We start from the raw sequence: 23346 nt of genomic DNA, 5'->3' as shown, positions 1-23346 counted from the left end.
ATTTCAGTAGATGTGGTCCTACTGTACTAGAGTATAAATTAGTATCAGAATGAGGCCCAAATATGTTTTGAGTAATTTTTGGTGGCTATAATTAATGGTCAGTATTATAAATTGTGACGGATTGTTTGCATTTCTACAAACTTCACCTTTCAGGATATATAAATCAACATAAATGCAAATATTGAAGTAGGGTAAAAAATTGTTGGTCAAGTGTGAAATTATTTTTTCCTACTAGGGGAAAGAGTCTTAAATCAGTTTAATCCTATATAAAAGACAAAACTAGTTCATGTGCTTTTCAGTTAAAAGAGAAGTTTTCAGTAATTAAAGCTATACAATTCTGGTCATCAAAACAACACACTATTTCTGACAACAGCATAAAGGTAGATCAGGCACTTTAAAAATGGGGGGCACTACTACTAGTCTCTTTCTGCATACGTATGTTCTGCATACTGTTTATTTAGTGGTGACTCTTTACATTCAGCAATACTTTTTATTTTAACTAATTGCTTGCCCAAACCACAGTGTATGGGAAAATGTGACTTGTAAATAAATGAGCCTCATTGTGGAATATGCAGCATCTGTTTAGGACAGAATAACCAAATAACCTACATTAAATACTTTAATTGCATTATCTTGATTAATCTGCCTCCTTTAGTTATCCCAAATTTCTCTTAAGGAAACTGGGGAAAGGCATTTTTTAAAGGACATCTCTCACAACACAGACATCAGCTCAGGGACGAAAAAAAACAACATTGACACCTTTAGAAACAATCCAGGTTCCAGGGAAAGTCAGATTTGAAAAGATTATATCATGTTGCTCCTTGTACTTTTTCAATGAAGCACTGTTTTAAGGCTGAGCTCTTAGTACTCACTATAAACTGACATCTTTTTAATATTTCAATATTCAATTGTCAAATTATTTCTTCTGAAAAGAAGCCAATGTGATGGAAGAGAAGTGACTTTAACAGGTCATCTACATAGCAAGTGGTACATCCCTAAAAACCTGTCAGAACCATGCAGACCAGGGCTGATCTCGTCTGATGATATTTAATTTTTCCATTTAAGCCATACAGATACAAATTCTAGACATCCCAATTAATAGGTACCTCTGTAGGTGGACTGCTGTTTCAGAGCTGCTGAGTTCCACGGCTTCCACCAAAATTAGTGAAAGTTGTGGGTACTCAGCAGCTCTGAAAAGGAGACTTTTTAATCAGTGATCTAAAGATCAATAGAATGGCTATATATTATTAATCAGCGATCTAAAGGTCAATAGAACTGAGACAGATAGATAGATAGATAGATAGATAGATCCTTCTATTGATCCTGTTCTATTGATCCTTATATCCCTGATTAATCAGTATGCTTATATATATATATATATAAATATAAATATAAATATATGAAAATATTTCCATTAAAACTATGGGCCCTGTTTTCCCATGTAAAGGAAACCACAGCAGCAAGAAGAACATTGTTAAAGTGTCATAAACCCATGGAAGAGAGAACCAGAGATAGTCTTTTCCTCAAATTTGTAAATATCCCACGCAGCAAGGTGAGTCAGGACTGTGGGAGCATCTAGGACAGGGTGGTGGCAATGTTTTTGGGCAGAGTGCTAAAAAACCCCTTGACTTGTAAGATGTTGGTGTGCCAGGCGTGGATGGCAGGGGAGCTGCAATGGGCCCAATCCCCAGCCCCTTCCCCACCCTGAAGGGCATATGCCAAGCAATATGCACGCTCTGACACCTGTTGCCTACCCCGATCTAGGATGTAACCACTTCATACACCATGCTGTCTACCAGACATTTTCAGTGGAAATCCTTGTTGGAGCTAATAATATTGCTAGTTGCAGCACAATTCCCTTCTTGTGGCTTCAGAACAAATGTGCAGGTATAAAATCAATGGCAGCAGGTTTTTGAGTGGCCCCAACAATCCCAACCCCTCAGTCAACTGGCAAGGAGGAGCCGAGGTTGCTATTCCAGCTCAAGTAGAATAGTAACTTTGGGAAAGCTATAAATGCTGCATAGTAGTCATACACAATGGTCTCAGCTGGCAGCAAAATTTACTACCTCGGCTCTCCACCTCTATGGAATATGATTACGCACACTTTATGAGGATGTAGTGGATACTATCCATCTACTTATAAACTATTAATAAAGCTAAAGAAGGTACTTCATATAACAGCTTACCAAAGGCTGTAACATTAAAGTTTTAAAACTATTCTCTTCTTTGGAGTTATTTCAATATTATTTTAGAATTTCTTTACACACATACATTATTAAATCTGGGAAACTGATCAAAATTTAAATAAACAGATACTTAACTTGCTACTTTATATAGAAATGATGATTAGACACGTTCTGGACATCACAGAAATATTTAGTTCAAATCAAGCAAACAAGAACCCACAGACAGTGTATAAAAACAATGCCGATGGTTGATTATCATGAACTAAACATGTAAACATATAAATATATTGTATAGACCTTATTTCAGCTTTAAGTCATAGTGCTTTCATAATAATAGCTTCATCTTTGCTTACTTTCATTAAGGATCTTCATCATTTAATAATTTTCTTTAGGAATTGTTACATAATAAGCAACAGACTTTACAGAACTCAAGATGTCAGAATATAAATTTTTACACCTTTTTGTATCTTACTGGGTGTTAAGATTTCTACTCTGCTAGAAAGGAAAACAGAACACAGAACTGATTTCCTGCTTTCTAACAGCTGATACTACTTTCAGTCTAAGAATAAGCAAAGCTGGTTCCATAACTTCAATCTTTTTTCCTTAGAACTGTTTCTCAATAAATAAAGCAAATAATCATATTTCATAATAGTTAATCACTACACCATAGTTTCATTATACTCACCCACGATCACGTCTTATGCAAATAAAAGGATAGTCATTTTGTTTTCAGAGACAGATATTACTGTAGGTACAACTCCCCACGCTCTATGAAATGAACATCAATCGTATTCTGATAATGCGTAGCTGGAAAAACATCACAGTCAATTTGCTTAATCTGTGCTAATGTTAATCACCAGACTAGGTTCAAGTTAGGCACCCATTTTTCGGAGCAGAGAACCTAACTTTTCATTTAGCTAACCTTCTTGCATTACGATTATATTCCTTTTACTTTTGCAATATTCACTTTCATCGCTTTTCTTTTTTAAATTTATCGTCTGTTTCAAATTTGTTTTTCAAGTAGGATTTATAATGTCACAGAATTACAGAAAATAGAGATGGAACAAAAACAGTAAGGACAACACCTAAAATCACCTACTTCAACTCCCTACCAAGATAGGGATGTCCTCTAAAATACATTTTCTACTGATTTTAATTTTAAAAATTTTGGAATGGAGATTCTACTACTTACCTTATGAGCCCATTCATGGTCTTATAGATTTCAGTGTAAGGATATTTTCCTTGACACGTATTCCTTTTCTAAACTATGTATTCAGCAAATGTCCAGTCCTCCTCCAGTTTTTTGCTAAAGAATAATTTGACTAAACTGTTTAAAATCTGTCTATTTTATATATTCAGTCAGCATAGACTCCCACAGCAGTCTTCGCAAGCATCACTGTCAAGTATAGCCTGACATCTTTGATGGATTGTACAGTTCAGCATGATCCAGGATGAACAACATGACATGCAGTAAAAAAGTGATTGATTTTTTTCCCCATTTTTTGGCTTATGACACATTAATGAGAGTATGGATTTACTTCTTATGGAAATACTACCTTAGTTACTTAAATTTAAAACATCACAACAGCTGCTGCATGGCCAGGCTAGGGACAGAGGCAGCATTAACTCTGCGTTCCCTACTGGTGGCCAGAATAAGGCCCCAGCTGGAGCTGCAAAGCAAAGGTACTTGGTGATGGACAGGATCATGGGGGGCAGGCAAGAGGGGTGCTAGTGGCAGGAGAGGCAGGAGGCAAGGGGTAGGGGGCAGGCCATTTGACTCACCTACCACCTGCCCCACCACCACCTGTCCCCAGTACCGTAGCAAGAAAGGGGCAATTGGGGCAACCACCCTGGGTGCTGAAGTGAAGGAGCACCAACAAGCACTGCCCAACCGGCACAGAGCATGGGACAGAGCTGCAAGCAGCTCATGTGGGGGGGCATGGGGACGGGGAAAGGGTGGGTCCCTCTGCTGTATGCAGTCCCAGGCAAGCATGGGAGGGCATGTGCCCTCTGGATCTGTGTGCAGGGCAAGGGCGGGCTGCCTCTGCGGGCCTTGCGCCAAGCACCAAACTGCATTGCTGTGGCACTGCCTGCCCCTCTGCCACTGCTTGCCTGAGTGCAGCAGTGGGGAGCAAGTTTCAGATGACCCTTCAATAATTAGATTCTAGACATGGAAAATTATAACAAATTTATAATTTTTCAATGTCTAGAATCTAATTATTGGAGCACTATCTGAAATTCAGTCATCTTGGATTCTGGTAAATACGGTATGTCCCCAGATGGCAAATGTTCCTTCTAATTTTGACCAGAGGTATAATCCTATTTGAAGCTTCTTTACTTAATCAGGATTACAGCATCTTTTCAATACCAGCTCTGCGGAGCAGCTACAAGTAGAAAGGCTGCTCAGGAGACAGCTCAATTACACGTCACAATGTCTTTTTAAAAATGTTTTTACTTGCTATGTTATTTGTTGGGTGTTTACAGAGGCATTAAATATTTCCTTATTTCAGGCTCATTACCCAGCCTGCCACAATATATAAGCACATACATGATATGGGTAAATTGCACAGACATTTTTGTTATAAATATCATTTTCTTCCCTTAAACAGCTTATTAAAATAATCATTTAAGTCCCATATGGATGTCAATTAGTGTAACTGTACTGTTCAAATTCCAGGCAATATATTCTTTTCCCTACTTAGTTCTTTTCCCCAATAGCTTACTCTGGCTACCAGTATATTAAATTTGTTTATCAAATATTCAATATGTGAGGTTTCACAAGGAGTAAATAATCTTCTAAGGGCTCTGAACTGAAGTTTTGGCTTCAATGTTAAATAGACTTAGCTTCCTTTTAAATACGTGACCTAAAATATCATGGTTCTCCTTATCTAGCCTTCCACTGAACAATCCACTTTTGATAACCAATTAATCCACCAGATGCATCTGTACATCACTATAATCTGAGATGCAACAGATTACACTTCTGCGCCTTTGGTTGAGATAAACAAGTGTCACTGAAGCTGCACCTTCTCTCTTCAAGATTTTTAATGGCTCATAAAATTTTCATCAAGATGTCTGCAAGTTAAAGATCTAATACAACCTTCCCTTGCTGCTACCAATACATGTAATGATTGTTTTACAATTTAAAAAATCCCATTCTAGCCCCATGCCTCTTACAAGAAAGGTGAGAGAGAAACCCCTATCAATAGAAGTTATTTTTAATTAAGCTATTCTTGCTCAAAGTTAATAAGCTATTATTCATCTGAAATCATCTCTGAAACATCACTATTTTTCAGAAGTGAATTTCCATGCACTATCCAACTTGTCTTCCAATGGTTCTCATTTTATCCCTATACCTGCTAACCTCAGTCATAGCTTTCTTGGATGACCAATCTTTCTTTCCTTTCCTTATTGGCTCCCTGCTGACTAGGCAAATATTCTTTTTGGGGTTAGTTATTTATCCACTTAAGTTTTGAGCCCTTCACTACAAGTTTTCTTTTGTTTAGGATAGAAATTCAAAATAGTTTTCACCTCTGATATAAAGAAACTCCAGGCCTCCTCCACATTCAATTCCCCTTACCTCTTTAGTCTACTTATCTGAAGTGAACTTCTCAAAGTTTAGCCTTTAAAAATAAAAAAAATCCTGAGTTGCAGCCCTATTTGATATATTCTTCCATTTAATTTAAATGCAATCCACTTGTGATCATTCAATCAAGGTTATTTTTTATGGTCACCTCTTCTACAGCATTCTTACCAAAACCAAGCTTAAAATAGCATCACTTCTTGTTTCAATGATTTCTTAGATAGGGAGAGAGGAATCTGTTTGGTGTTAGTAGTATTTCTTCCCCAGTATGTATCTGGGAAGTTAAAACTTCCCATTACAACACAATTTCCAGCAGTAGAAGATCTCTTTATCTATACCCAAATCTATATCCATAAGGGTCTGTAAGCAGGTTATTGTCATGCAGCCTTGCTTTGTTCTCTTTGGAGCCCCTCAGCCAGTCCTTGTAACACAAAAAATAATCCTTTTCCCAAACAAACAAGCAAATAAAGCAAAACCTTTGGCCTTTTTCCAGGCAGTAGGAAAAGACCCTTTAACTCTGGCCCCTTCTTAAAAGCAAGCTTATTTGGGTTTCAGTCTGCCTCCAAACCACAAACTGCTTTTTCTCCGATTTGAACTCTCTGCTTTCTCTTCCTTGGGCTTTTAACTGCCAGATAATCACCCAGCGCTCCTACGCCAGGGCCAGAACACCCTGTTACAGAGTTTATAGCAAACGCTTGAAAATACTCCAGTGGGACAACTTTTACAATCCTTCCCCAAACACTTTTGATGAAAACAAGTTCTGCTTTATCTATACTGTTATTTCTTCTGTCTTGACAGTCTGTTGCATCACTAATCTACAATACTACTCTACCATTTTACTCTTCAATATCTGTGTTCCAGTCCCATTTGCTAATTCAGCTGCTATATTTATTTTAGCCCGAAAATATTGGGCTTCACCTCTTTCTTAATCCTCTATTTTAGTGTATGGAACAGGTCAGATGTTTTTCTCTTTTGTCATACAAATCCCTAGCCATGCTAGGTAAATACTTTTACTAACAGTCATCTAGGTGACTACTGTCCTCAAATGCATTGTCCCAAAACCAGCAAGAAGAAATAAATAGCAAAAAATGTAAAACATAGCTGCTCTGTATTTCTATTCTTTATACTGTGCTACTGGTATTTGTTGTTTAATACTGGTACAGTGACCACCATGCATCTTTCATCTGAAGGAGAAAAGAATGGAGCATTTGGAATGATCCCTTACCTTCTTGTCAGGGAACATATTGATAGAAAGGGAATATAGTAAGAGCCTGATCCAGTGGCCACTAACATTAACAGGAACCTCTCTCTGACTTCAGTAGTACTGAACTTCCCACAGATGGGGCAGCAATTGTCAGCTAAATAGAAGAGATACTTGCTAGAACTGGGTCCCTGGGGGCACCCAACTGACAGTGTCCTTTTCATTCTACAGATGCAGGAACAATGAAGCAGCATTTTCTTCACTCTCAGTAAATGAAGAGACTCAAGTGCTATGCACTAAGACTGATGCAGTTCTTCCCTCCATTTCAGGGGCACCATTGTCAGGGACAAGACAGCCATAACAACAACGTGACAATGCATTGATATCTGTGCAGACAACTCATTGATATGCTTTAGTTCTTGGGGACAATTTCCGGTGCAAGTTATGCTCTTCTTTACCTGCTGCTCACAAACAGGGAAGAATTGGTGGGGAATGTAGAAGCAGATGACAACTTGGGCAGCAGTGACCATGAGATGACTGAGTTTAGGAACCTCAGGAAAGGAAAGAAAGAGAACAGCAGAGTAAGGACCCTGGAATTTGGAACAGCAGACTTTGACACGCTCAAGGCAGGATGCCCTGGGAGGCCAGTCTGAGGGTGAAAGGAGCCCAGAAGAGCTGGTTGTATTTTAAAGAAACCAGACTGAGGGACCAGAAACCATCCCAATCCACAGGAAGAGTATCAAGTATAGCAGAAGACCAGCTTGGCTTAGCAGAGACTCTTCAAGTTGCTAAAACAGAAAAAGAAAGCTTACAGAAAGTGGAAACTTGGACAAATGATTAGGAAGGAGTATAACAGAATTGCTCAGGCATGCAGGGAAGTCAGGAAGGCCAAAGCACACCTGGAATTGCAGCTAGCAATGGATATGAGGGGTAAGAAGAAGGGTTTCTACAAGCATGTCAGCAACAAGAGGCAGATCAGGGAAAGTGTAGGTCCCTTACTAAATGGAGGAGGAAACCTACTGAGAAACGATGTGAAAAAGGCTGAAATGTCTTTTTCACCTCAGTCTTTACAGGCAGGGTCAGCTCCCAGATTACTGCACCAGGCAGCCCAGTTCGGGAAGAAGATCAGTGACTCAGTGTCTAGTTGGCAACTGGTATCAAGTGGAGTGCCCTGGGAGTCGGTTCTGTGGATGGTTTTGTTCAATATTTTCATCAACAACCTGGAAAATGGGATCAAGTGTACCCTCAGAAATTGGAGAAAGTTCAGCATAGGGACTCCTAAAAGTGGTTAGGAGGCTGGGGCACATGACTTCTGAGGGGAGGCTGAGGGGAACGGGCTTATTTACTCAGGAGAAGAAAAGACTGGGGAGGATTTAATAGCAATCTTCAACTACCTGAAGGACGGTTCCAAAGAAGATGGAGCTAGACTGTTCTCAGCAGTGGTGGCAGATAAAAGGACAATGGTCTGAGCATTGATCTCAAGTTGCAGCAAGGGAAGTTTAAGTTAGATCAGGGTGGGCAAAATACAGCCTGCAGGCTGGACCCATCCCACCAAGCCATTCTATTCAGCCTGCGGGGCCCCTAAAAAAAATTAGAAAATGAATATTTATCTGCCCTGGCAGCCTGTCAAAGATGACAAGAAACAGGGGCAGTAGGACCCAGGGGAAGCCTCAGCAGGACTGAACAGCCCAGCCGCAGCCACCCCCAGCCATTTCATTCCCTTCCTGCCCCTGCCCTGCTCCAGCACCACCTGGCTGTTGGCTACATCACTGGACCAGGTGGCATGAGGCCATGCCAGTACAGAGCGGGGGGGGGGGCGGGGGGCAGGGCATGTGATACGTGGTGCATGTGTGCGTATGTGTGTGCAGGCAGGGACAGTGTGTGTGTGTGTGCACACGCGTGCATGTATACAGGCAGTGACAGTGTGTATAGGCAAGCGCAAAGTGTGTGTGCGTGTGTGTTCATAGTCTGAGTCCCACATGCATACCCCACCATACACATGCACCCACACCCCCCTCACACTATTATACATGCAGACCCCCCATATCCCCTCACACATCCCAGGTACGGAGCCCCCCACAAACCGCATACCAACCTACATCCCACATATCCACATGCACACACACATGCTCTCTCACCCCACATACCCACACATCCCTCACAAACCTATACCCACCCCCCCACAATTATACAAGAATAAGACTTCATTTTAAGCTATTGTGCAATCACCTCTATATACGCTACACAAACACATATAAATCAGAACACAATATTTTTTTGAAACCAAATTAATGAATGCTGTAGATGTTCACTTTTTAGAATATAATGTAGTATTTTTCTGGTTCTGAGATGGTAAAACCTCTTGCTGAAAGGAGTACTTCTGGGGGCAAGGGGAGGAACTTCTGGTGGCAAAGGTCAGGGGTTAGGGGTCACAAGATGGCAACTGGGGGCAGAGCATCTGTCAAGGAGTGGGGCTACCAGTGTGGCCCTCAACAGCTTGCCATAACTCAGTAGATGGCCCTCCACCCAAAATAATTGTCCACCCCTAGATTAGTTATTAGGAAAAACTTTCTCACTAGGAGGGTAGTAAAGCACTGGAACAGGTTATCCAGAGAGGTCGTGGAATCTCTCTCCCTGGAGGTTTTTAAGACCTGCCTAGATAAAGCCTAGCTCAGATTAAATAGTTGGAGATGGCCCTACTTTGAGCATGGGGTTGGACCAGATCAGCCTTTCTCAACCTATGGGTCGCAACCCAAAAGTAGGTCACACAAATATTTGAAAGGATCGCAAGCAAACTTTAAAGTGGATCAACAGACCTGAAAAATGGATTTTCCTTTAAAGGGGAAAAATGTGCAAGCCATAGCTTTTCCCTTGCAGGCTGTCAGAGTTCCAGCCTGCAAGGGGTTGCCCATGCCCCCTACACACACCTCCCTGCCCCACAGCCTTGGGGCCTGGGCTTGAGGGTGGGAGGCAGCAGGTTGGGAGTGAGGGGCACTGGCCATCAATGTTTACAAATGGGTCCTGGAACAAGAAAATGTTGAGGACCATTGGACTAGATGACCTCCTGAGATCCTTTCCAACTCTAGTTTTCTAAGATTCTATGATTCCCAAGTACTTTTCTGGAACAGAGTTCACAGATGTCAAAGGAAAGTCTTCAACTGACTGCAACAGCCTTTGGATCAGTACATCTTGATTATGTATTAAAATTACATATATATGGCTTAATTTCTTCAACCCTTCAGGTTCTCAGGACTTCTCCAGGTCAGCATCATAGCCAGGAAATTGCTATCCAAGTAAGCAAAAGATATTTTATCAATTATTGTATTATTTTTGCTGATACACTTTTCTTCTTTTCCCCTCAAACAGATAAGTAGCATCACAAGCTAAGGCATTATCCTGAGTCAGAGGGCAGTCAAAGTTATATATGATGTGGCCCTTCCTGATTGGCAGTCCAGGGCCCCTTGAATGACACTCTTTGTTTAAGTTTGAGCCATATGGGGCAACAGTTAACAGCTGAATATTTTTATCACTCAAGTATGAGTCACTCCTTTAGAATGGGCAGTTGCTACAGCAGTTAAGCTATTACCATTGGCCTCATGACCCAAGCAAATGCTGATAGAGTGCCTTACATATCCAAGTGCCTTCAAACTCTTACAGCCTCTTACACCTCTTTTTTTTTTTTTAAATTGGACTGTTCTGTAAGGTACGGAACTAGGAAACAGTTATCAAGCTGAAAAGGAAATTATCACATTAGAGGCAGGGGCCTGGGTTAAGTTTCTCTGAATGTGCCCAGCCTGTTTACATCCTTTCCAGTAAAGCCTTCCAAAAAATGTGCCATTATTAATATGCTAGTGCTGATAAGATTTGGAGACATTTAGTTAACATAGCAGTTCAGTGTTTGATCTCCATGAACTTTTTATCAAGTTAATCCCTACAGGCGTTTGTTCATGAAATTCTGCAAGAGAAAATTTGATAACCAACAACTGGGAATCCAGAAATGAAGAAAATGAGGGAAGAAAGGCCCTTAGTGTGGAGGGGGGAAACCCCAGCACTGCATTTTTAAAGATCCTGTGTTGGATGGTTAACTCTAACCTAAGATAGGAGAACTCCTCCTTTGGCTGTGTTCTTCTTTTTGCCTATAAAATTGGGTAAACTGGAAACTAAACCTGAACTCCAGTCTGTGCTCAAATCAGACTGTGTTGAAATCCAAGCGTCAGTAAAGTTGCACAGGACACTTAGTACATTTTTTTATTTGAGAAGCAGTAAGTGTTACCATGCTGTATTAAAAGTTAGAAGGTGTTCTCAGCAGTTGCTCAGTAATATGTACTATGATCTCAGCCCACTCTGGACAAGGCTGGAGCCAGCTGTGCTCCTGTATCCCACCCCAGATACTTACCCCAGTACCAGATGCCACAGCTCACATATCCACCTGTAAGGACATGCAAGCCCCACAACTAGAGTCTGCACCCTCTGCATTGTGGGCCCAGAACTACCCAGCCTGGGAGCTGGGGCAAGTCAGGTCTTCTGCTGCTGGTGATGGGCTGAGGGAGGCATGGGGAGCTGAGCTGGGAGAGGATGCCTCTCCTCCACTGGATCTACTCCTACCACTGGATCCATAGGGTGAGGTGGGTCTCTGCCACTGTCAGAGGTGCCAGGGTGAGCTGTGCCACTGGCAGTAGATGGAGGGAGGCATATGGAACCAAGCCCAGGAGAAGGCTGCTGCTGCTGCTGCATCTGCAGGGTGAGCCAGGTCTCTGCCACTAGCAGAGAGATACACTAAGGCCTGTTCAAGACTGGTGCAGTGCTGGGGCTGGAACCAACAATCAGTGAACTGTGCTCATAATATCTCCCTGGAGCAGTCTGATGATAGCTGAACATGCATTACTTCATACAAACTGGAGATATTTCTCCTTTGAAAAGACCCATTTCTGCAAAAATACAGTCCCATCTAGCATGTGTTTTGCTGCTTGAATGTGCAGACGCTTATGCTTTAAGTGCAGTTACATGTCCTATTTCACCCCTGAAACTGCTCATGGCAGTTTATAGAGTTTTCAGTTTAGGAGCCAAGAGGTAGGAGGAGAAGTCTGACAACGTCTACACATCTAACACTGCAATGAGCCCTATATCAAGGAGTGAAATCCTGACCCTATTGAAGTCATGGGGAAAAAGATCCAACTGACTGGGTCTGGGATTTTAGTGCAGGGGGTTGTGCTTTGGACATAAAGAGAAATTCAGATTTAGGTTCCAGTTAGCCAGTTATTATGAGAAAAAGGGCAGAATGTAGCCTGGACTTAGGCACAAACGTCCTTGAGAAGAGTGATCCGTATTCTTTTCTCTACCAGAATTTCCTATTGACTAACATAGCTGGCTCCCCATTCATCATGCTATTTTTTGGATTCTAATCTTGGGTACCCCGATGATCACTGTGCAATGTATATGAAGAGTAGTTGTGTAAATCAGGGAAGCAAATTCCACTAGGTGGTGATATACGGAGAAGTCAAATGTTGCAGCACTCAAGCTTAAGAAACCTTTGTGGATGTAACTCAAAAAATTATACTAACTGAAAGGTAGGGCAAGGAGTTCTGAGGAGCTTCAGAAGTTACTCTGGTGCATTTTGTATTTTTATGTATGTTTATTGCTCCTAAAACCACATGTAAAAAATCTAGCAAGAGATTTTTACTGAATACGAGTGAACTGAGGCTAAACCAGAACCTGAAGACCATGATATGTGTTTACGTGTTTAAATCAGAGCTACCAATGAATTTAATCCTTCCAATACTGTGTATATATATGTATATTTATATACATATATATATACACATATATACATATATATACATACACACACACACACATATATACATACACACACATACACACACACACACACAAATTAAAATTTCTTTGATTCTGCTCTTCATAGGTATTAAACCCCCTTCTAGCCTATGCATGGCATACAGTGAGTATTCCCACTTTTGCTTTATTTTGATTTTGGAGTGTGATGCAGGGAATTTTCCTCCAGACTCATCAACTTTTGGGAGTTAGTCTTTTATATTTTAGTAAGAGACTGTTTTTCCATTTGTATTTAATTTTAAGCTGAACAGGTAAGTAAGAAAGGAATTTAAAGATTGTAAGATATTTTCAAGAATTTATCCAGCTTTTATTTCTGTGCTGGTATGTCTGGCATGCTGCCAGCTTCTCAATTCACGATAGTAGTGAAATGTGGCATTTGACAGATAAAGGTTCATGGACAATTGTGCAAGGCAAGAAATAGATAAGTAATGGCAGTGCCTTTCAACACAGAATATAACAGTATTAAGTATCAAACACTCATCATATTTCTGGCAATTACTCCTTTTCCTTATCTAAAAGTAGCCCTCAGATGCCCTCTTCTTAATGCAAACTTTCCTAAAGACAGATGTATTAATTAGAAAGTATACACAAAGGGAAGGCTACTTTATAATTTTAATTAAAGAAACAAAAAGCAAAATGATTTATTCTTATTTACTTCTTTTTAATAAGAATAGTCTCAAATTAATTATATTCATTTTAAATTAATTTTTAAAATAAAGTGCAATTATTTAACAGAAGTAATAAAAACATTTTTGAGTAAAGAGACTATCCATCAAGTAAATACATTAGTTGTGATGGGTGAAAATCTCAGTAATGTTCTCACCCTACAGTTCTGTCAGAACAAAATTAAGTGCTATAATGGCTCATTGTTAGAGACCTTTAAAATAGGAATCAATTAGCTCTCAGGAAATATAATACAAGAACAATCCCATATAAGCAAGGTGGTAGACTAAATATCATGCTAGGCTTTTTCATTCTCTAACTGCTTTGCACCCAGTCCTGCACACCAGACAAATGGTTTTCCAAAAGCCTTTGATATTAAAGGATAGTATCCCTCCAATTGATTTTGTCAGGCACTGTATTAGACCCTAGAAAGGAAAAGCGGAATTCAGCCTATTGATAAAAGGAAGAGGGCATCCTAAAACAGGCTTTTAAAACAATAGGGATGTTAATTAATTGTTATTCCTAATATTCGTTATGTTCATCATGACCCAAATGTATCATCTTTTAATAGGAAAATACAAGTCTATGTAACTTTGAGGCATCTTCAGACTCTTAGGGCGCATCCAGATGAGCGCACACATGCAGTATATGGTGCCACAGACCTGTCTGCAGCACCGCACACTGCACGCCACCCATACAGGCTGAAAGTTAGCAGCATGGGGGGTTATTTTGACACCAGGATTTCAAAAAATCCACACAAGAAAAAGCAGGGTGGTGAATGTGGTGGCAGTGTGCACCACCTGAAACTATAGCCTGAGCCAAACTCCAGCTGCTGGCCAGGCTCCCTGCTGCCAGATTGCCACCATTGGAGCCCTGGGAGGCCCCTGGGACCCTAGGGACATCTATGTGCTGCTGCTATTTGTCCTTGGGGAAACAAACATGGCCACTTGTCTGGACATGCCCTTATAGGCTTTAAGTTTCTTCACGTTATTGATAACATGGAAAAGCTCAGTTTTAACAGATTGTGCTTCAGTAACACAAATTCCACGAGGCCAAGAGAGAGCAGAGATGTTTCAGGAAAAAATCAGTTTGCACATACCTGAATACCAGGAAAAGCTTAGGGGTGTAATTCCAGTTACATGCTTTTTATAACACTTCCATTGCTGCTATAAAACTTCATCCCCAAAAGTCAAAATAATGCTATTTTCCACTAGTGTTGCATTCCCCAAATATCAAAATATCTAAAATGTTATAAACTGCGAATCCAAACAAATTCAGTTGGGGTCAACTGAAATGTTTACTTTTCATCCTTTTGAAACATTTGGCTTTAATTCTGACCATTTTCAAATTGTTTTCATTATAATTGGCTTAACTTTTGAAATCTAGAACACCATAACTTTGTTTTAAGACTGTTAAGATTAAACATTTTGAAATATTTAAACAATTTTGAGATTAAAAAAAAATCAAGTCAAGAAATGTATCAATGCTGACCCACTCTGCAAAACATTACAGATATATCAAATTGACATCTACTGACAAAAAAAAATCCACAATCAGTTCCATTCTCAATAGTTTCTTTCTCTTGAACTACTTGTCCATAATGACAACCTAGTGGATTTCATGAAATTGTAGTATTCCTAAAAGGTGATATTTGAGGTTGACAAGTTTAAAAGAAGGTTAAAACATGAGCTTTTTCTTTAAAGCTGCCACCTATTTTCAACTCTTTTTGCTCACCAGCCTAAGAACAGATTCACATCCCCTCTCCTTGAATCTGGTATAAACAGTGCCTAGAGTAAGTTTGGAAGCCTTGTCCAGATGCAGTATCACTTTTTGCCTTACTACATCTACAAAGAGTATAGTGACATTGTATCATCACAGCCAGTCAAAGACCTCTACCTCACAATGGTTTTATTGTCATTGACAATCCCTCCATCTGAGGATGATCTCTACCAGGGCTCATTGATGGGTCCTGAGATGACTTAAGCATCTAATCCTTGAGCTACAGATGAATCCACAGAGGTGGAAGGCCTTTCTCCAGGGGAGAGTAGGCTGTAGTATGATATTTCTCTCCTTTCCCTTCCTCTACTCTCTTCTGTGCTTCTAGGGAAAGGCACTTGGCTGAGGTTGGATCTGCAGCTTGGTTGAGGTTGTGGCACTATTGGAGACGGTCAGCAGCCAGCTCCTCCCAGCTCTTAATGTTGGCATCTGTTTTTTTGAGGTATGCCTTCAATGCATCCTCTGGCCCCAACAAAATCTCAGGCCACAACTATGCTAGAAACAGATCATTTGTTTTGGGAGTTGAGAGTTAGGCATCTGCACACAAAGTTTGGTCCAGTGAAGTTGGTGCTTCGGGATCATGAACTCAATGCTGGTAACATTGACTTAAGCAAAGATTCTGGTATTTGTGTGACAATCCTCCCATTTGATGTGGAGGATTTTCCAGAGGTATCATTTTCTAGAGATACCTCTCCAGACTCATGAGATGACAACAGTAGGTCACCCATTTTTCACATCCATAGAGGAGAATGGGAATGATGACTGTGTTGTAGACCTGGATTTCTTTCTGGATATTGCGATCAATAAAAACACTCTGAAGCAATGTTTGGAAGAAGATCTTTGCTCACAGAATCCTGTGCCCAATCTCCTCATCAATGTTCACTCTGAGAGAGGTGGCTTCTGAGGTAAGGGAAATGCTCAACTACCTCTAGGGTCTTTCCCTTGAGGGTGATTTGAGGAGAGGAGGTCACGTTCATGGCCTGGGGCAGGCTAATAGAGCACTTTAGTTATCTCAATGTTGGGAGAGAGGCCCAAAATTTGGTAGGCTTCTGCAAAGAGATCCAGAGCAGTCAGGAGGTTTTGCTCAACATGCACAAGGATGGCACAGTTGTCAGTATATTGAAAGTCAAGGATGATTGAATAATTTGATCTTTAAGGGAAAACGTTCCATATTGAAAAGGCTTCCATCTGTTTGGTATTCAATGTTAATTCCAGAAAGGAGATGATCCTTAACAAGAACCAGCTCATGTTAAAAATGGCAAGACAAAGCTAAGGAGGTTCAGCTCTATGCTGACAAACATGACATGTATAGTTTTTTCCAGGCAATGATGCCATCTACAGTCCTGCTTTCCTGTGATCACAGGTTGCTTCAATGCTCCTCAAAAACAAATAGTCTATCTAAGCCAGATGGAAATAGCACTTTGAGGCACAATTGAACCATGAGTTAATTGTGATGAATGCCACCATTGAGTCCATTCCCCTGGTAGGGGAATCCCTCACTAACGCTCCTATTATAGAAGTCTGGTGTGCCATCAAGAAAACTAAGAACAAGAAAGCTACTGGACCAGATGGTATACCTCCTGAAATATTAATGGCTGGCAGTGAGGAACTAGTACTGAGACTCCACAAATTTATTCTTAGAATGTGAAAATGGTTGTATAGTGCCAAGGGAACGGAGCTACAACCAGGGGGAAGGTACAGCCAGTAGTTGCATTCTTTTTCAAGATACAGCTGAAAAATAGTGGGGGGCGCAAGGGTTTAATCTTACTTTCCTTTTTACTTATCTTCAATACATAGGAAAACTGAACAACAGCTATTTCCTACTGCTTTTTTAAAACTCATCATAAAGCTATACTAATTAATTTTTCACTGAATTACTTTCTGCAATTTTTAAGCTATTATTAAGATAGAGAACTCAGACTTTCAGATTATAATGAGCTGTAATAAAAGGAAATGACATTCTGTTATGGATCCAATAGGATCTTCTAAAGGCACTTCAAACTTAGAAAAAATGTACAAATAGTTGTTCTGGGACACTGACCTAAATCAAAACAGTACAGGTCAGATTTAAATCAAGAGAGCTGTGTTGAAACAAGGGCCTGCACCAGTTGAATTTAACCAAATTATAATGCGGCCTACACTGATGCAACTCTTATGTGTAAGCCAGAAAACAAATGTATATGTAAAACAGAAAGATCTAAGCACTTTTGAAAATTCTAATTCCAACTCTTATGTGATATTGCTTCCATTCACTCTTATAAAGGTTAAAGTGATGCTGTCATTTTACTATCAGATTTTTTAAAAATAAGTTTCAGTTTTTATCCTGGCCTCTAAATCATCTTGTCAAGTTTTGTGGTTTTTCAAATGTAGACTCCAGTCCTGTGGAAACTATTGCATGTTTTACTGCTGAGAGTAGCCTCTGCAACCCTAATGTGATTACGCCTGGTAGTAAAGTATTAGGGGTGTGTGAAGCAGGCCCTATTCGATTCAGATTCAGCCCAAATTGGGGACAGTGATACAATTCGTTGATTCAGATCACTGTCCCTGATTTGGTTTGGCCGAATCCAAATCTGAAGATTCGATATCGATTTGGAGAATCAGCAATTCAGACATAGACACAACTTTAAATGGTTTTTAAAAAACATTTAAAGCTGTGTCTATGTCCGAATCGCCGAATCTCTCCGAATCGATTCAGAGGGTTCTGATTTGATTGGGAGAGATTAAAGGGTCCTCTGATTTGATTTGGATTCAGAGTTTCAGCCACCAAATTGGGGCAAATCTCCACTGAATCGAATCAGGGACTGAAGCTTCACAGAGCCCTATTAAGTGTATAAGCCCCGTATAAGTGTTTGCAAGATTGGGATCACTGTTTCCTAATAAAAGGCATGTTTTGTTTACAAAACAGAGGGAAAACTGAGACAGTAGGATTAATCAACTATATAGAAGGATCAAGGAAACTTATTATTAACAAAGTTGTTATCAAATAAAGTAGCAAAAACCAGAGAAACATGTTTTCTCTTTAAGTTCTGTCATAGTTATTCTAGGTGTTAACATAACTTAAATTAAAGTTAATGGTTTCATCTTAAACTGATTCTTATTCCTGATTGCTGCATACACTTTATCACAGCAGTGCTTTCAGGGAATGTGAAGGAAATGAAGTGTCCATGCTCCTGGCAACTGCCTGAGACTATTTTTGCCATCATTCTCAGCTGAAACGCATGGCACTTAATCTGTTTTTCTGTTGGAGATCTTAAAAAAGCCAATAAACCAGTCTATTTTCCATAAATAGAATAAGATACACTTTAGAAAAGTGGAAAATCTAAGAGTTTCATGTCTCAGAATTGCTTCCAAATTTTTCCACGTTGCATGCAGTTGAGAACTGGTCAAGTGTCTGCCTCTTAACTCTGTATCTGCAGGTGTCTTTGTGACCATACAAAATGCAAGAGACATGTGTGTAGAGATCCTTTGTACTCCTTCCAACCTAGCTCCTCCTATTGTTGCTGGCTCCTGCAGACACTGCTCTGACAGAAGCTGTGCTTCACACATGTCCACTTCCATCCTATGGATGTCCAATTCTATCCTGCATGGCCCCCATCACCTTGCAATAATCAATGGAGTTTGTTCTCATGACAGGAGTGTAAGAGAAAAAAGATGGCAAGCAACCCAGGGCTGAAGAATGTTTCTTCTAGTCCCTTTTCCCACCCCACCCCACTCCCCCAGTTAATGACTGGGCAGGGACCATTAACATCACTGCCCCCCTTCAATTCTTGGGCCAACCCTTGAGTAATTGGTGGGCTGGGACACGGGGTAGGAACTGTATGGCCATCTGAATTGGAAAGGGAAAGGGCAGACAACACCAAAAAGCAATGCTCATGGGCACCCTTTGGCTTTGCCCTTTGATGGGGACAGAGACATGGAAGACAGGTGGAGTTCCTTGTTATAATTTTTAAATTGGACTGTGTGTTTCCTTGAGAGAAAGGGGAGAATAAATAAGTTTTAAGGATAGCCACAACCCCCATGTGAGAGTAGGAGGTATGGGATTTGAAGTGACAATAAAGGAAGGCATGGGGACTCCCCCCAGGTGTGAGGCAAGATAGTGGCAATGAGCAGAAAGAGGAGGGAATATAGGGAGAATGAAAAAGCTCTTGTTCTCTTTGACAGAGTTAGTGAATGTGGTTGGGAAGCAAAGTTGGGTTGGGGGTGGGAGGGTACTTTCCTTGGTCAGAAGCTGTGGAGCAAGAAGATGCATGGTAGGGTGGACTGGTTTTGAATTTTGGGGTCTGAGGGAGAATTTGGTTTGATGTACTGTTTTAGTATTTCCTACTTTTATAAGATTTTTTTATCTGAAACTGTAAGCTACCTTTTTGAGTGGAGGGTGACATATAAATCAAATAATTATCTAAATATGATCATTTTACAGAGACAGATTAAATGCTCAGATCACACTAGAAGTCCATGCCGAGCCAGAAACAGAACTGAGATCTGAATTCCAGGCAATTGGTCTAGTCACTGGTGTCTTTCTATACTTCTACTATCAGAAAGGAAATTGGTGTAAGTGAGCAGAGATTCATCTTTCACTCAAAAGAACAGAGAATTGAAAATATTGTGGGCTATTCTCTCCAACTCCTCCAACTGAGGAGTGGAGTAGCATGCTGTAAACGTCCTACTTCTACAGGTGCAGCTTCTCTCAGCCACTGTGACACAGAAGAGATCCCAGGACTTTTAGAGATGGTAACAACAATGTAGCAGACAGAAGACTACTGAGACCAGTCTTGGCTGAGGATCCTAGCTCTTCAGGTTTTGGTTTAGATTGAAGTATGGGAAGGAAAAAGCAAGTTACAAAAAGTTCTTTTGCTGCTACTGAAAAAAACCTGGTCTTTGCAAAATCATCACAGATATATTTACCAGCCAAGGTCAATCTACAACAATCATTCAAGAATGATGACAGAACAATAGAACTACTGCATAGAGTAAACAGGTAGGCACTAGGGTTGTACTTCTCTATCTCAACAGATAAGCAGTTCTTGGGACTTCAAATAAATCACTGGGAGCAGCTAGCGGAAAGAATGAGGTAAAATAGATCTCCCCTCATGTTTTTCTTAGCAGACTGCCATGGGGAAATACTTAGATGCTGAAGGATGCCGGTTTGCTTTGACGAGACTGATCTGAGAAGAATGGACATTCTGCTATAATCTGGTCACGCAAACCGTCTCTAAGCAATTAGATTGTCTTATTGGTTTAGCGCTATTTTAAGCTTAGTTTTTGCTTTTGGGACCTGCTGTTTTGAAACATATAATATGTATTGTGCCATGTCAGACATCTATTTATCATGATATAAAAATGCCTTGTGTTCACAGTATATTTTGGGCAAAAAGCATATCGTTATGAACTCTTTTGAACTTAAATTCTCTCCTGCCTTTTTGAACTGCTGAGGAAAATCAGCCCTAAGATTTATTCTCCAGAAAATAATTCTTAACATGTGTCTCCCCTCAGGAATATTTGTTCAGAGTAGAGAGAAATGAAGTGCTGTGTGGCCCAGCTTCTTAACCTGGAATAATTTTTCCTTTAGAATTAGTATTATAATACTTGGAAAAGAACAGAACATATAAAATTACGAATTTTCACTGGCTTTTTGTGGCAGCGACAAGCAAAAACTAAAAGATTGTTTCTATTGTATGTGTGTTTGTTTATATAGCAACACATCGTGACATATTGGTTTGCAACTGGTGTAAAGCTCCTTATCAAGATGCAACTTAAAATAGCAGCAGAGGCAAGACAACAAGATGAGAAAGTGCTGCTTAATAGCAGTAACTTGGCAAATTAAGAAACAAATTTCTTTAAGATAGACTGGAGTTCAATGTTGTGCAGAATTATATTCTTGTGGGCGTGTCCTTTTTTTATTTGTTTGACAAAAGAATTGGTCAAAAAAGTATGTAAATCTGAAAAGGAACAATGGGGAAATGCATTGGTATGAAAAGGATGATAAAAGAAAACATGGTTCAGTAACCAAAATCATGGAAGTTAAAAAATGTAAAGACAAATCCATTAAACTTGTTTCTCTCTCAGCCACATCACTGTTCCTTGCAGTGCATTTGGAGAACTTTGCTTGTCTATTTTAAAGTCACTCTTATGAAAGGGATTTTTTCACATCCCTAGGGAAAATATGATCCTGAGTATACAACTTAAGATACTCAACAGAAATTTATTTTCACTGAGTTTCTTAACATTACCTGTATCTAAAGCCTCAGACAAAGTGTATCCCCCTCCTTGGTTCTTACTCCCTTCAGTATCGTGTGTCACTCAGGGCTCATTTTATTTTCTTTATTGGGACTTCTTAGTGTTAAAAACATCATTATATAGGAATGTCAGCTGCCCTGATGACAACTGAATTTACATCCACAGCCACCCACATTGCCCACCCCTAAGGCCAGCTTTGGTTTGCAGTGCTAACTACTGTAGTGTGAATATTCCCATTGTACATATTAGGCCCAAAAGCATTATATGTGGGTAAGTCATTTGACAATGTGAAAAGATACGGTGTTTTAAATTCAGAATGAACTTTTTTGTTTGGAAATTTCATCTTAAACTTACACAGAAGAACATTAAGAAAAAGAAAGGTCAAAATCAAAATAAAGTATTTTGAAAATATTGAACAAACTGGAAATTGGTTCTGGTCAAGTTTCTGAGCATTCACACAAGTTAGATTTTGATATTTTGCTATGTTGAAGGGAAATATTTTTAAATATAAAAAAAATCTTGCGTGATGAGAAAAAAGGACTGGAAATTACTTCAATACTAACTGAGTTTAGTTAGCCCTGTGACTGATACATTTTAAAGGATCAGCCTCCAATCTGCAATTTTTAAATCTTTAGTACAGATGAGGACTGGCCTATTAATATTTTAGGACCTCGGGCCATATGTTCAGGTGGTGTAATTTGGCACTGCCCCATTGATGTCTACAGAGCTACTGTACACCAGCTAAAAAGTTAGTTTCTTAAACAGATTTTGATATATTGCTACATAACTATGTCAGTTCACCTTTAGAAACTATTCAATATCACTGATATGTGAAAAATTAAATAATGATTTTCAGTCCTCAAAAAACAAAACTTTTAGTAACATAAAAGCTCAAAAACATAAGGCACGTGACCCTATAACATTAAAAGTATTCCTGTGGCATACAGCATATTTTAGACAGACAGGTTGATGTCTTTAAGCTGGTAAACAACAATAATTTCCCTTTTACAGAAGCAAAGCGTAGGTCAAAACACCATTTCAGTCTCTCTGGTTTACACCCCTGTAATTAATAAGACAATATTTTTCAAGAAGAAAAGTAGGAAACCTGATATTTAGGAGACAGTTGATTTTAGGGCCTTCCAGAGCCAACTTATGCCCTTAAATACGCACATGAAGCCAGTGCATAAGATACAGTACCCATCCAACAGTAAAATGATATAATTGCACTTCAGCCATTAAGCCTACATCTTTAAATGCTACTGTAATAATTTGAGGGAAAAGTCACCATAATACAGTTACCTGAAAAATCAAGGCCATTTTTATTTATACAGGGCATCTCAAAAAATGCACACATACATGTAGATTATACTGTTATTCATCACTATAATGCGTACTGCATGTTATGATGGACATTTTGAAAACCTACAGTAGTGTATATTGTAAGATATACTTTTTGTTTTCAAAGGAAGCAAGAATCAGCACTGCCAATCAATGTGCCTGTATTCCTGATGACTGAAGTGTGTATACATTTGAGATGTACTGTATCTATACCGTATTTGTGAAATCTTAATTTTAAATTAGACAGCCAAACACCCTTGTCTTTTAGCCAAACTCATTCTGCATTAGGAATATTAACATTCCCACTGAAATCAATGGGACCATTCCTTAGCACCTGAGCCTCAGCTATGACCTAGGGGAGAATTTTGCTAAGCACAGAACAAAATCCCTGGCCCCGCAGCTCCTGAGCCAAATGATAGGGTAAGACACTCCTTGAATCTTTACCTAATTATTAGTATCTCAAAGTAGAGATTGTTATATCTCAAAAAGAAAGAGCTACATCCAAATGG

At 39.7% G+C, this 23346-nt stretch overlaps 1 protein-coding gene across 1 annotated transcript in view; it reads right to left on the bottom strand.

Moving 5' to 3' along the window:
• The window catches only part of LOC109298716 (lipoxygenase homology domain-containing protein 1), a 236860-nt gene that overhangs the window by 173924 nt on the left and 39590 nt on the right, over positions 1 to 23346 (bottom strand). The window lies entirely within an intron of this gene.

This window comes from Gavialis gangeticus, unplaced genomic scaffold, assembly GCF_001723915.1.
Source record: "Gavialis gangeticus isolate Ggan-Ray unplaced genomic scaffold, GavGan_comp1, whole genome shotgun sequence".
In the NCBI taxonomy this organism is placed as follows: domain Eukaryota; kingdom Metazoa; phylum Chordata; order Crocodylia; family Gavialidae; genus Gavialis; species Gavialis gangeticus.
Note: the sequence above shows the minus strand (reverse complement) of the source record. Positions and strands in the feature narration are given on the sequence as shown.